This window comes from Arvicola amphibius, chromosome 6 (genome assembly GCF_903992535.2).
Source record: "Arvicola amphibius chromosome 6, mArvAmp1.2, whole genome shotgun sequence".
Lineage (NCBI taxonomy): Eukaryota > Metazoa > Chordata > Mammalia > Rodentia > Cricetidae > Arvicola > Arvicola amphibius.
In genome coordinates this window covers 124329248-124336393 of record NC_052052.2, presented here as the reverse complement: position 1 = coordinate 124336393, position 7146 = coordinate 124329248, and positions in this window count along the sequence as shown.

The following is a 7146-nucleotide window of genomic DNA, read 5'->3' as shown; positions in this document are numbered from 1 at the left end:
ATAAGGCCCAGTCTCTCTCTCTCTCTCTCTCTCTCTCTCTCTCTCTCTCTCTCTCTCTCTCTCTCTCTCTCTCTCCTCTCTCTCTCCTCTCTCCTCTCTCTCCTCTCTCTCTCTCTCTCTCTCTCTCTCTCTCTCTCTCTCTCTCTCCCTCCCTCCCTTTCTCTCCCTCCCTCCCCCTCTCTCCTCTGCGGATCAGGATGTAAGGTGTCAGATGCTGCTCCAGCAGCCTGCCTGCTCACTGCCACACTTCCTGCTATTATGATGGATTAACCCTCTGAACCTGCCCCAGTTAACGCTTTCTTTTACAAGAATCATCTTGGCCATGGTGTCTCCTCATAGCAATAGATTGGTGACTAATACAAGACACAGGCAAGGATTTCTTTAGGTGGAATGTCAGACTGCAGCTTAGATTGGGACAGACAGTGGTCCATTTAGCAGCTGTCAGGCAATGTTTTTCTGTAGACTGAAAATGGAGTTGCAAGTATACCAAAATGTTGATTTTTTTCCAAGAATTATGAAATCTATTTTAATTTAAATGAACTAATAAGGCTTAAAAATTACTAAATATATAATATTGTTTCATCAGCAAATTTTGGTACAAAGTTTTGTTTTGCTACCATAAATATAAATAACTAGATAACATGTAACAAATCCAGATCATAATCTCTCAACATTTGTCCTTGATTTAGCTTTTTTGTTGTTGTTTTGTTTTTTGTTTTTCAAGACAGGGTTTCTCTGTATAACAGCCCTAGCTTTCCTGGAACTAGCTCTTGTAGACCAGGCTGGCCTCGAACTCACAGAGATCTGCCTGTCTCTGCCTCCCGAGTGCTGAGATTAAAGATTATACCATCACCACCCATCTTGACCTATCTATCTTACACGCAAGCACAAAGAATGTATTGCCATAGTCAGCTCACCAACACTTTTAAGGAATTCTTGGATTTGATGATGATGTGGCCCTTAGGAAAGTCGGTTTTAATGATAATTTGCCTGATGTTATCCATTTTTATACCTTCGTGTTGAATACATTATCTTGATAATACTTCATTAAGCGTGGGCTTTGGGCATCAATTTCTTTATCTTCTATTAATTTGAAAAGCCCCCTTCTTTTACCTATCATTGCTAAAGTCTGGTATGTGCCTTTAATCTCACACTCAGGATACACAGATAAATGAATCTCTGTGAGTTTGTGTCGGCCTAGTCTATAACTTCTAGGCCAGCCAGGGCTATACAGTGAGTTTCTCAAAAAAACAAAATCAAACAAACAATAACAAAAAACTGTACCAGATATATTTATAATGAAGAAAGAAAATGAATTTTAATATACCCTTTTATGGCTCATATAAATCCCTTGATTTATATGTGTATTTTCTTAGTGACCTTGTATTTCTCATTGATACTTTTAAGAAAATTACTAGCTGAGTTATTTTTGTGTCATTAGCACCACCATCTATGGCCACAGCAAAAGATTTAAAACCAGAAACGAAACTCTCTAAGGTTCTTTCACTAGATTTTCCAGTGTCTTTAATTCACCAGATGAGACAGCTAATCTAAAAAGTTCTCCCTCCTTCTCAGTGTGGGTTATGTCGGCCACACTGCCCCCTGCGGTGTTTCAGAACTTCATAACTTTCAGAACCTACCATCAGTAACTGGTTTTGGTATTTTTGCTATTAAATATCCTACCACATAAATAGCCTTAATAACAGAATCTGTTTACATTACATCCTAAAAAAAACCTTTTTTATTGAGAAGACAGACTCTCATTCAGCTCTGCTCATTTTCTTTCCTTCCAATACAATCCTTGATGGGAACCGGATTTGGCAGTGTGTTTTTGTGCCCAATGTCTTTTCAAATTACCGTCCATAGAAAGCTTGCACAAAGCCCTTACACATTAAGCACAGTAGTTATTTGCCTCAACGGGTTAATCAGAGTGATTATTTACCTCAACAGAAATGCAGTCATCTTCCTTTGTTTGATAATGTCGCTACTGGGGGCATTCTGTTTTCTTTTGAGACTTTGTAGAATCCACGCTGGGATTGATGAATAATAATACGTATGTGGCTGTATGTACTTTTATTATGAAAATTAATTGGCAGGAAAAGAGAAAGCAAGGGTTGGGCCCTTGGATATGTGCCAACTGCTGGTGCATGCAGTATGAAGCAGAGGGTGGCTTGCGAGCCTGGCAGACCGTGCATAAAGTGCTGGATGAGGTCCAGACACAGCCTCAGGAAGTGACTACGAATCCTTACCTGTCTTCTAAATAAGGCTGAGCTCCACCATGTTCAAGTAGTTGAGTATTATCTTGATGGCTTGGTCCTTTGGGAAGGGTACATGGACTCAAATGATAGAACTTAAAATGTGTCAAAGGTAAATTCATATGAAGACCAGAGAGTGACCATCATCTTTTGTTATACCCATCCTTAGGGGAGAGAGATGTTTGAGAGAACTCTCCTGTGAGATTCGGGTAGATTTCTCTCTATGGTCTCAACCATCTCTCTGTGATCCTCAATTCCCATGGTGAAATAAAAACTACCATGTGTGCTAGAGAGACAGCTAACTGGTGGGTCTTTGGCCTGTGATAGCCCTTATGCTAATTAGGAAAACTTTTACTTACTGAGACCCAGCAGCATGAGACAATGCATTGCTTAGTGCCATATCTGTAACTTCTTTGAAGATTAATAGAAATGTCAACCAAGATTTATAGTATGTTTATTCTGTGCGATTAAATTTTGGCACGATTAATTTCTTGCCTCTAATGTAATACTTTGAGGAAATCATTTAATATCAAGGCCATAATGAAATTAAAATAATAAATGCTGGTTTATGGCATTGCCATAAAGATTTAATAAAAGAACAGATATAGTTTGTTGACTTCTAGCAAGTGTTCCTGATCCAAGTAGAGCACACCTTCATGGGTGATGTGAGGCAGAAACTTCAAGCACAGTTTCTTGGGTTAGATTCCACAGGACTGAACTCCATCCTTGATGCTCACGGCTGGATCTGGCCAAGCTACTAAACCATTCTTGGAGTATTAGTAATGTTCATTACTGTTATTATTCAAGAACAATCAGTTCTCCCCATTTGAAAGTAAGTATCTATGCCCCAGAGGCAGATGCAAATCTGGAACATTCTAGGGAGGAGGAAACATTGGCTTTACACACTCGGATTTACCGTGAGGCAGGAAAGAGGGGGAAAAGTGAGACAAACTCTAGAGTGATCATATCCATGCCACCTTCATGTATGTATGTATGATTCACAAATGAAGTCATTAACATACGAATTGCTCCCATACAAACATACATGATGTAACATCGAGTTGTCATCTAGACCTTCAGACTGTCTGGAAGTTTCCATTTGGTTGTGCTCACCCCCACGGTCAGAACCACACTAACCCATCATGTTACTGTCTTACGCATATGCACCCCGAGGAACTTGCTATCTGGGCAATCTCACCCCTGCCTCTTCGTTCAGAAAGGCAAAGCAACATGTCACATATATCCAACTTCTTAACACACTAATTGTCACCTCTTTCCTTCACTGACAGGCTCTATAGTTGCATCCATATTTAGAAAAAACTATACTCATAAAGCTAAAGAAAAGGAGCGGGGAGAATATGATGTGTTTTGAATTTCAAAGGCAACCAAAATCACTTTGAGAAACCTCACTGCAAGGCAAGTATGAAGTGTCCTCTTTTAATCCCAGCACTCTGGAGATGGATTCAGGGGGATCATAAACTTAAAATTACCCAGAGATCTATAGCAAATTCAAGGTCATGCTGATTTACATGAGGCCCCATCTCAACAAAACAAAACAAACTATAGTAACTGCAACAGTCTTTCAGGTTTTCTGGTGTCAGTCCTTGCCCTGTGACTTCAAAGAATAAGAGCCATGAAGCAAAAAACAGTGAGAAGAAATTAAGTAAAAGAAAGTTCTCGGTGATTAACAGGAGACCCCAAATGTTTCACCAAGAAGGAGACCTGTCGGTTTGCTTGTGCTTTGTTTTGTTTTTGACACAGGATCTCTGTATGTAGTCCTGGCTGTGCTAGAACTCACTGTGTAGACCAGGCAGAGCTCAGATTCACAGGGATCTCCAGAGTGCAGGGATTAAAGATATATGTCACCACTCCGGCTCTTTGTCTAGGGTTTTTAAACGTTGATGAACAAAGAAAGTAGTTTTGAATGTTCACAGAAGAGCCTGCCAGTTGGAAGGGGCACCCAGGAAGTACACGTTCATTTCCTCCCACAGCCCCATCTTTTAGACATCACGCCTAAATGGCAGAAACAGATAGGCTTGTTGCTTGAAAAACTATGTTTTCCTGATTTTTCTTATCAGAAACTTGGTGTTGGGGTCTTCACTGCAGAATGCTCCCGTGGACACTTCTTGCCATGGCCTGTACCCTCTCTTTTTGTTTTCACAGTTGCCTTTTATTTGGCACCTAATATGTTCAAGGCACAGGAAAGAGCTTTTAACACTTACAGGAACATATCAAGTATAAACATCCATATAGCATCTGGGTTCTGAGTATCCTTGTGTCATTTTGAGAGTACATTACTGTAGGAGGTAAGCAGGTTTTTGTACCCATGGGTAAGTACTAGGAGAACCTGGGATGTTAAACACGGAAGGTTGTTCCTTCAAAGGAAGGGATGTACAGGCTGTTATCTGTGCAGAAGGTTGGGAGCGGACATGGTTAATAGCCTGGTGAGTTTTTTTTTTTTTTCAATTTCTGTGGCAGAGACCACACTGGATCTTCCTCCAGACCCTTATTATGAGCTTGTTTTTCCTAATCTGTAGAACCCATCTTTATGGAAGGTATCATATGTATTTGCAAAGAGTTGATATAACCATGTCTGATCTTTATTTAGCTTACTTTGAGGTTTATTGTACACACGGGATTGAGTTAATTATCACCAGAAAACTCTTCACCAACTTGCAATTTGCTTAAGTATTCCTAAAATAAACTTGTCAGGGTCAGGCTCTTGAAGTTTGAACCAACACTGGCTAGTTAGGCATATTGAAACAAAATGCCTTCTGGCCTCCCACAGTGATTGTCAGAGAGACACCGCACCACCCCGTGTTCCAGCTCATTCCAATGATAAGTCAGGATTCCTAAGTCTCTAGCTGTCTCATTTAAGAGTCTGCCTGTCCCCTGTCAAGGAAAGGTAAAACTTTTGCCTTAGATTTTAGGAGTGTTCATTGTGTAGTCCATTTCTATAAATGAATAAATAGCACCTAAGCTAGTGTCATTTTCATCAACTACAGCTGATACAGTTTTAACCATTTCTCCTTTCCACGGAGACACTAATTCAACAACCATGACTTTACAGTGGCAGCAAGGTGAGCAGGCCACGCTGAAGGGAACATTCACGGGCTGTCCTTGTATGTCAGCCCCGTAGCCACTGCGATCAAACGAAGCAAAGGAAACTCTGGCAAGAAAATGCACACCTGCTTTTCAGTGCCCCAAATTAGTGTAACGACGGCTGTGAGCAGGCTTTTTATGAGGAAGGGGAAAAAAAAGACATCCTTTGCTTTTTGCAAGTTTATATATTTTTAGAATGTTTGTACTTAGACTACTACAGCCTCCATTTCAAATACTTTGCTGTGTCCTGCTAGCCTTTGGTCCATCGCTTTCGCACAATTCCTCTGCAGTCTCCTCCTTCCAAGTCTCCCTAAGGACTGCTGCCCTCTCCCTTAGGTCAGACATTTACCCAACACCCCTCTTTTATATTTCCATGTCCTTATTTTAATCAAACTTTGTGAATTTTTTCTGTTGCTAGCTCTACCTCCCTTCTAGTGTTCACTTTCTTGATATAAAAATCACAACACTAAAATAAATAAATAATAAATAATCACAACAGTAAGCTCAAAGAAGACATTTTATTCTGGACTCAAATATGAGTGGCCGTGGCATGAAAACCTAGATTTAAGTTACCCCAAATTCTGGGTCCTAATGTGAAAGCGGTTCTGTTAAGTTATTGTAGAAGCAGAACAAAGGAAGTCACAGATCAGGACACCTTTAAATGCATCGGTAGAAACAGTAGGTAGGCCAGTTAAAGAAACGTGGGGATAGCTGAGAGCCTCAAGTGTGCTTTTATTCAACACAAAGACCCAGAGTTAAAATAAGACTATTAGAGTGGAATGTGATCCGATAGGACCAGCACCCTCATGAAAACAGGCAACACAGAAAGACAGACACACAGAGAGAGCCTGATGTGAAGTCTGGGAGCAAAGGAGAAGGCCAGTCACTGCCTGACTGGCAGGCTTTGCCTCTCTAATTATTTGCCTCCTCAGTCATTGCACGTGCTGGTTTACTTTGTCAACATGCAAGCTAGCAGTATCCGGAAAGAAGAACCTCAAATGAGAAAGTGCTTCCATCAGATCGGCCCATAGAGAAGTCTTGAATGGTATTTTCTTGAACAATGATTGATGTTGGAGGACCAGGACCACTAAGGGGGGTGTGGTACCACCCTTGGGCAGATGGTCCTCAATTGTGTAAGAAAGTCACATGAACAAACCCATGGAGAGCAAGCCAGTAAGCAGGATTCCATGACTTCTGCTTCAGTTTCTGCCTTGAGTGTCTACACTGACCTCTCTTGGTGACGGAGTGTCGCTTGAGAGTTGTAAGAGGAGATAAATTCTTCTCTTCCCAAGTTGCTTCTGGTCGTGGTGTTTTAGCTTGGCAGTAGTAAGCTAGCTACTGACAATCCTTCTTTTCTGCAGCTGTGTTGAGCTCCAGGATTACAGCACTGATAACAAGCATCTTAATGACCAAAGACCCAGATCACACTTTGTAGGACAGATTCCCTGCTCGCAAATGAGGATGATACTAGTTATTTGGGGGCTGAGGCTGTACCCTGGAATAGGTGTCATGATTCCAAGGGACTCAGGTACTCCCCTCAAGTGGTGACAGCAATGACAACGTCTCCAGAACTCAAAACAAGGGCCAGAACAGAGGCAATGACCAATCGAACCCTGGCACCTTGAAGACAGACTTAATGACACGGCTTCCCAATGTGGCCATGCCAAGTTAATCTCGTTTCTTAATAATTTACCACCACTCAGGCTGGGACAAATGGTGGTGTCTAGTCCTTTGAGACTCCTGAAAACCAGGGCTTTTATCCTAAACTCCTGTATCCTGGAAAGGAAAT